The following is a 9,120-nucleotide window of genomic DNA, read 5'->3' as shown; positions in this document are numbered from 1 at the left end:
CCCAGCACCCCTCACGTCGATCTCTCTCTCTCTCTCCTTCTCCTAAACGCTCTCAGAAGCTGCGGGCTGTGTCCAGCTGCCCACTGCTCGCTCCACGCGCGTGTGTGGGGGGGATCAGAGGGGAGAGTGGGCCTTGATCGATTTCTGGAGCTGTTATATGACAAGTCAGGTCTCAGCTCTGCCTGTTTACAGTGCATTCGCAGCAAGCCTTCCCACTTTGAGCAATATCAGACAAATTGTTTGTTGTGAGCGCACGTACATGCTAGCATGTTTGCTTTTGCTCTGAGGCATCTGAGTGTGTTTTCTCATTTAAAATCTGTTCTCTAAAGTTTAGGAATATTACAGTATGCTTCGGATCGGTTATTTTACCTCTAATTGTGGCCGGTAAATGCCTTCCATGTGGTACCTGTGAGAATACCCTTGAGTTTGAATCATGGTTATTTGCCCATTCGTAATGTGGGGGGAGTTCATGTGCGCAAGCGTGCCGACAGATTGGATTGGGTGTCTGAGTGCTTTCGGAGGGCTATTTTAGCAAACGCAGTGCATCTGGAGGAAGGCGTCCACCAACTGTAGCAGGTGGATCAGTGACTGTGGGGTGGTGAGGGTCCGACACGATTCACCCTCGAGCCCGCCACGCTTGCGACCTGCTTCCATACAAATCCCCTTAACCCCCCAACACAAACTCACACCCCATTGTTTGAAGTGAAGATTAGAACTGACAATGTAGCTTCCCTCTCTGCCTTGATCAATCAGCCAGTCAACAGATCAGATCTAATTCGAACTGAACGGTGTTGGCTGGAGTGAGCTGTTTGCACCCTTTGTCGTGGCAAAGGGACTTTGTTGTAAAAAGAATGTCTTTTGAATATACTAACTGAGGACATTGAATGTTGGGATATTGCACCCAAAAATGAAATTAGATTGTCCAAACGTGCATAACTTTCTTCTTCTGTGGAACACAAAAGAAGAGATTCTGAAGAATGTTGGGGTTCGAATAACATTGGACCCCATTGAGTTTCATTGTATGAAAAAAAACACTTTTAAAATATTTTTGGTTTTACTCATAAGAAAGAAAGACGTGCAGGTTGAGTAAATAATCACAAAATGTTCCTTTTTGGACACGCTATCTCTTTAAATTTGCATGCTTTGTTTTATAGTCTCTCTTTTCCATTATTCGTGGTGCTTCAGTAAACATGTAATTAGAAAGCGGTGATAGATTAAAGGGAAGCTTCACAAGAAGACCTTTTGGCACATATTCCTCAGCTCATAGCTAATTCGTGTCTGAAAATTAGCTGGACCAAAGGACATGAAGATCAGCTTTTTATTTCTACTCTAAAATGTTCTCAGCCCCTCAGGCGGTGTATTCAGCTCTCCACACACATCGGTTTTCTTGCGGCTCCTCCCTGGGGCTCACATGTGAAGTGCATTTGATTGTCAGGTGCTCTGATTATATTTCTCAAAGATGCAAAGATACCATCATTGTTAACTTGCTTCTGATAGTCGTAGAGCACTAATGTGACCAGCCAGCTTTGCTTGGGAAGTATTTCTTTCATTCATTTTCTCCATAAGGATTTAAAAAAAAACTTCAATAAATAGTTCTAAGCTTTAAACCAAATTTTGAATGAATTTGACATGAGTCACAGAATTAGTTTTATCTGAAAGTGGCCAAGTTATTTACTGAAACGATTCGTCCCAAAACATCGATTCATGCAGAAATGGAAGAAGTGACTCTCTTATGAGTGAGTCATTGAATAATTCACTTAAATTATTTCTTCAAATACTCCTTCTCATTCAAGAACTAAACACACTACTGAGTGTTGCTTGGAGATGCGGATCTTTTTTCATTAGTGGAAAATAAAGTTACTAACAATATGGTAATATTAATTGTAATTTTAAATGTATAGTAACCTTTTAATGTTTTTATATTAGTGCTGTCAAACGATTAATCATGATTAATCACATCCAAAATAAAAGTTGTTGTTTACATAATATATGTGTGTGTGTGTGTACTGTGTATATTTATTATGTAAATAATGTGTATATATGAAAATGTTATTATTTTTATATTTATATTCATATAAATTATATCATATATAAATATATTTAATATATAAACGTAACATATTTTTGTTAAATATATACATGCATGTGTTTGTATTTATATATACATAATAAATATACACAGTACACGCACATATACTATGTAAACAAATACTTTTTTTGGATGCGATTAATCGCAATTAATCGTTTGACAGCACTATTTTATATATATAATTTTTTTGTACATTTAACATGACTTATGAACATATTTAGCTTTAGAGCTCATGATAGTTCAAACATTAAAGGTTTATATTATTGTAAAAAAAACAAACCCTAACCCTATTGACAAAAATGGATTTATTACTTGAGGAACTGTTGTTCTGCTCTATTCTCAGACTGGAGAAGCCTGGCTTTATTCAGACACAGTTCTGCGGCTACAACATCACTGGAGCTTATGGAATGGCTTCTGTCCTTTGCTTTAAGATCCTCCAGCACAAGATCAGAATAGTTAATGCGTTTGGGTGGGGTGAAAACAACAAGCTCTCTCTGCCTCTTAGTGTCCATCATGTGTCATGGCTGCTCCTGGGTTTTGTGTTCTGTCTGGCTGAATCTCCTGCTCCAGCGGTTGCTTTTGCCTCTCTGTCCCTCTAGAGGCAGAATGCTCCATAGCCTTCTCTCTCAGTCCAGTTGAGTTCAGCCCTACTTTTCTTCTGACACCTAACACACCTCTGTTTTGCTGTCTTTCCTCACTCTCACGCAGGGCTCAGGTGTGCTTGAATGGCATCTGTCCAGATCAGAGTCCTAAGGCGTTGGGACAAGAGACAGACACCTGACCTGAGGAGTCCTTATCCTTTGTTTACTGTTATGAATATAGTTTGTTTTTTGGCTAAAATGCACTTCTGTTTGTAAGGACATTAATCCTATTTAAAACTCAAAATTTATTGAAGTGTAAAGGCCTGTTACGAAAAGTAACCATGGTTTTATTATAGTACAAGTGTAGTAACCATAGTTTTTTTGCTTCATTACCATTGGTATAGCCACAGTTTTATATAATGCAGTTTATATCATGGTTAAACTATGGTTAGTGTAGCAAAACCATGGTTAATTTGTGGTTCCCATGGTTTAACTGTAGTAAACATGTTTTTTTGGATTTATTTGTAGTCAAACCATGGTTAATTTTCATAAGGGCTACACACCAAGAACAATAACTGTAATGATAACTTTAACTTTATAAGATTTAAAGCAGCAGGTGACATAACTGAAGCATGCACTTATAATAACCATAACATTATGTCTATTATAAGAACAGTTAACTTAGTGATACTTGTAGAAATAGAATGATTGTTACATTTTTTATAGCTATCATTATACATTGTAGAAAATTATTGTTTCAAAGTTAAAAACAGTAAATATGAAAGTATGTTTTATAAGAAAATACTATTTCAGTCTTTCTGCTTCAAAATTTCAAGTTTAATTCAATGTGTTACTTTCTGATTCTTTGTAATTATTTGTGAAAATTAATAGCAATGTCTGAATAAAAATTATTTCAATTATTTTTTATCGTTCTGGATGTGAACAGTATGGTTACAGAATATTTGGAAGTTGTCATAAGATTTTAGTAAGTTTTCAAACTGAAATGTTGATTGTTTAATTAGGACTAGCTGTCAGAATTTGATGTTTTTATTTTAGTCTTTTTTATTTTTAAAAGGGTTAGTGTAAAATAAATACACTTGAAAACATTTTGTGGCGAAACAATTTTTACTCAGAAATTGCTATCAAATTTCACAAATAATTACTAAGAAATGTCAAGTAACACATTCAGTTAAACGTGAAATTTACTTTACAACTTTATTTTCTTTACAGTGTAGCAGATTGCCATATATAATGTGAAAAAATACCCTGTCAAAAATTGTGAAAATGTTTAGTGGATTGTTTTACAACATTACACAAATCCTTTCAAACACAAGGTATGCTTGCTTATTGATCTTAGTATTTAGTTGTGCACTTGCAGCATAGTCTATCCGCTCTCATGAAACATTTCTCATTCAGCCTTACAGCCCTAAATTCACAGTTTAATCCAGTACACTCTGGGCTCCGTAATAAAACATGCAGTTAGCTTCCAGGCTCGCCCTAAATGTTATGCCATTGCTGACATTCAAATGGACACATTTGATATCTCTGGCTTGTTTGATTACCATGGGAACCAGCAAATTCAGACCGGCCCCTAAACAACCAGAGGCTGATGAAGACAAATGTGCAAACTCAGGTTGGCAGAATTGCTTTCTCAGTGAGTGTGATCGGCCACGCTCGAGAAGGCGGAACCAGGAGTTGTGATTTATCGTTTCATGTTGTCCCTAGACCACCACTGTCTGCTGCCTCTCCATGCCTTAATTACCCCAACCGTGTTTATTAGAATAGTCACACTACCCATAATACATCATCGGCGCTGAGGGGAGCGGGACAGGAGTTAGCACTGCTCTGTGTGGTCTTTATTTGCAAGCAGGGCAGCTATTTTGAATTTTGGAAGCGTAACTAAAATAGTTACATGAAGTAACAGATATTAAAGTTAACCTGGATGTTATGTAACTTAACAGGTAGAGGGTATCACTAGTAAGGCCATGGGTTCAATTCAGGGAACAGATAAATATTTACAGATATGGTAAATGCACAAACGTCAATTAAATGCATAGGAGTCATTCTACAATTTAGGGTACATTTCATCTCCAATGATAATAATTTTGGTATTTTGGTACCTATTTTTGGTACTTTTTTTTCATAAATAACATTTTATCCATAAGGTAAAGCATATTATATTCTCACACAAATATTGTTTTTATGTTTTCTTAAAATTGCATTAATAACATTTAGTTCTGAAATCTAAATAGAAAATCTTTTTTAAAATTAGTTTACACATCATTTTCTTTAAATTATAGAAATCTATCTATATCTATCTGTCTGTCTGTCTCTCTCCATGTGTGTATGTGTGTGTGTGTATATATATATATTCAAAAATAGAGAGAGGGAGGGAGAGACAGACAGAGAGAGCTCTTCACATGTAAATTATATGGGTGTCATTGTATTTTGTAAAATAAGAAGATATTCCTTTATCAGCATGCCTAAGGCAATAATTAACAATGTGTCTAGTCAGTGTTACTTGTGAACGTTTTTTGTTGATTTGTAATAACTAGAATGTAGCTTCTGATATTCTTTGTGAAATGTAGCCTACCTTCAATTATAGAATGAGCTATAAGCTTGATCAGTTTTTTTTTTAAAGAAAAATCCATATGAGAAGGTGAGAGAGTGTCAAGTAAAATGAGCAAATGTTAATTATCATTATGGTAGGCTATTTAGAGAAAGCACATTCAGAGTTTTTAGCATGTTGTAACATTAGCCATAGCATGTCACTGACTGTACAATCCACAGGTCAGTGCTTATGACTAACCACAGATCAACTCAAACTGAGACAAACGATCTACTTAATGTCACTTATGATGGACGAGAACATTATTTATGCATATATGCAAATATCACAATCTGAACAACTTTTTTTAAATAACTGCTTTGTCACAGATTATGCAGTCAACAGATTGCTCACCTAATGCTAGTTAATATTTAGAAAGGGGTTCAAAAGACAGATCTCTATGGAGTCAATATAATGCCACATATATATGCAAAAGAAAATAAAGTTTTGCAAAAGAAAATAAAGTTTTGCAAACGAAAATAAAAGTATTGAGAAAAAATAAATGTGTTTTTTGCAAACAAAAATAAAGAATTGCAAAAGAAAATGAAGTATTGCGAGAAAAAAAAGAAGTTTTGCAAAGAAAAATAAAGAATTGCAAAATATAAATGAATACATATTTTCCATGGCCATATCTAGCAATTTATTTGCAACGCTGCTTTTATTTTGCGTTTCAGTCAAGTTTGAGCTTGCGATAGGTTTTTCCCTTTGCGCTTCAGGTTTCTGCGCGTCTCGCTTTGTGGCACTGTAACAACATGGGAAAATCAGCCACTAAACGAATTAACTCAGACCTATACTCATCGGGCAAATGACCCAACATATTCTCAAAATTTTCAAGAGTCTCCGAGTTTTTCAGACGCGGTAACAGCTCACCGTCCCCGGGTGCCTCAACATCCTCACCGTTACCAGGAGAATGATGAGGTCCCTCAAATACCACAGCGGCCGCTACAACAGGACTTATCTCTACGTCAACACTACGAGAGAAATATGGTTTAAGCAAATTCTAATGACACAACTGACTACACTTCTTTCGATCAGGAGTCGCAACTATATAGTCTTGCTCAGATACCTTTCGTTTAACTGTATACGGCCCAGAAAATCTCGCACAAAACGGAGATCCAGGCGAAGGCAACAAAACGAGTACTTGATCACCTGGACTGAAGTCACGACATTCCGTACAACGGTCAAACAATTTTTTCATCTTAACCTGCGCCTTTACCAGATGTTCTCGCGCTCTTTGTCCTGCCAAAGATAAACGCCTGCGAAAACCATTAACATAATCTAACAGACTTTTAGGCGAGTCTTCACTCTTTAGCCCCTCTCGCAAAACTGCAAGAGGTTCCCGCACCGTATGACCAAAAACTAACTCATTTGGACTAAAACCCAAAACACTAAAATACCGCTGGTAGTGAATCGGACAAATCAGTCCAATTCACAAACCACGGCAGTGTACTCAACCCAGGAGTCTGCACAAAAATAACAAACCAAAATAACAAACCCTAAATATTACTAACCCCAAAAAGAGGAATGAATAGAACCTCATCTTGTAATCTACCGATCACAAACTCAATTTACCCATGAAGAAACGTGAATAAATTGCGCCTGCCTCCCACAAAATCCCGATCTTCTTTACTCTAAGCACTATAATCAAAACAAAACAAATAACGTAACTAACACAATATTTTCAACATGTCCGTTCTGTTGATATACAATCACTGATGAACACCTTTGGTTTTAATGAGAGAGAAAAAAAAACTACAAGAGGGTGGATTAGAACCCAGAACCTCGGAAATACGTGACAAAAGTTCTACCATTCTACCATACCACCACATGAACAATTTATGCGAATTCATTTATTTATTTAGTACTGTGAAGCATCTCGGTACTAATTGTGTTTTATTATTAATACGTTTATTATTAATTTATATTAATATAGTCGCTTGCAATGTGGGCAGGGCCATTATATTTTGCAATTCTTTATTTTTGTTTGCAAACTTTTTTTTCTCGCAATACTTCGTTTTCTTTTGCAATTCTTTATTTTTGTTTGCAAAAAACACATTTATTTTTTCTCAATACTTTTATTTTCGTTTGCAAAACTTAAATTTCTTTTGCAAAACTTTATTTTCTTTTGCAAAACTTTATTATTTTGCATATATATGTGGCATCATATTGACTCCATAGATCTCTCCTTACCTAATACATGCTAATTGGTATCGCTAAGAAGCCTACATTAACATACATACTGGCGCCCTCTACTGTTCATGCTTTAGTAGTGACATAAAAACAGCACTTTGGTTTGGCAACGTGAATAAGCATCTTCAATTTACACTTCACAGGGCATTTTGTGAATGGTAAAATCGTTTACATCCTGCTATTTTTAATAGCTACAGAATAAAATAACGGCAATTACATAAATTGTATGCCCTGTTGATAGCATTTAGTATAATTTAGCATTACACGGTGCTGCATAATAGCATTTACTGTAAAATCCACCACAAAACTGCACAATTATTAACCATCACAGTGTTTCTTTGAAGCTGTCATAGGCATCTACTCTAGTTTATTTTCTTTAGATCACTAGTACTTGTGCAAAACTGGACAGTAACATCAATGCACTAAAAAGTATTGTGGTGTGCTCAGTATTAATAGCCACTGAAGGAGATAGCAAAAGGTCCCGGGACAGTCACCGGAAGTGGCGTTTTTTGTCAAGATGCACCTTCCATTTAGTTTTAATTATCTAGCCAGAGGTCACTGATGTTGTTGGTGTCTAGTTGACACTAATTGGCCTAAGGCGAAGAGAGCTTTCACTATGCGACAGACAGCAGAGGGGTCAGGCGATGAGGTGGGTCGTGGCAAACAGAGACAAGGACGAAAATAACGATGGGGAGCAAAGCGTGCCGACAATATGTGTGCAGACAGTTGCATGCGCTGCCGAGGAAATAGGGCTGTGTACACACAGAGAGTGGAGCTCATTAAAGACAGGCCGATGCAGCGTCTTGGCTGAAGTTGCCTTATTGATTGCTATGGTTTATTTAAGTTAGGACGAGTGGTTGGATTATTTAGAGGATATGAGGGAAGCTTCTTGGAAATGGAGGTATTGATTTTGTCCAAGAAAATCAGGGTACATGAATAGGTGCCACCGGAGCAGAAAGGGAGAGATGGGGTTTCTCTTAAAGGCATAGAGAGATGGCTTTCAGCACGTTTAATTGCAAGTCCTTTCATTTAAAATAAATGCCAACAAAACCAATTTCAACTGTCTTTACAATAACCTTAATTTGAATAATTACTTTATTCAATCTTAATTTAATGGGGTGCCTTCATTTAATTTTTTTTTATGAAGTGACCTTTAATACTACTATTGTAAAAAATAAAACGTATTATTTTAATTATTAATTTTAATTATTAATTTATTTTTTAATTTTAATGTTTATAAGATTATAAGATATATATATATATATATATATATAATTTATATAACGTACGATTTATTGATAGATAGATATCAAATGTTCGTGTCCTTTAATGTTATTGTTTCATTAAAAATTAGAATGTGTATTATTTTGTTATTATATATTTTTATACTAATATATATATATATATAAGACATGACATGTGTGATGATAACATGATAATGAAATAACATATAGATAGAGCTTATATAGATTTAAGGTTTTGCAATTTATTTTTTGGTAGCTTGATAGCGTGAATGTCTTATCATCTAAACTCTTCAATGTGTTATTCTAAACTATTAATATCCATTAATATCCATGGGAACTGTCCATTGCACAAAAGCTTTTTAATGGGAAAAAGCTCTTCAGATTAAAAAAAAAAAAAGTTATTGGACA

Source organism: Sinocyclocheilus anshuiensis, unplaced genomic scaffold (genome assembly GCF_001515605.1).
Source record: "Sinocyclocheilus anshuiensis isolate Anshui unplaced genomic scaffold, SAMN03320099.WGS_v1.1 scaffold2090, whole genome shotgun sequence".
Lineage (NCBI taxonomy): Eukaryota > Metazoa > Chordata > Actinopteri > Cypriniformes > Cyprinidae > Sinocyclocheilus > Sinocyclocheilus anshuiensis.
This window is presented reverse-complemented; position numbering follows the sequence as displayed.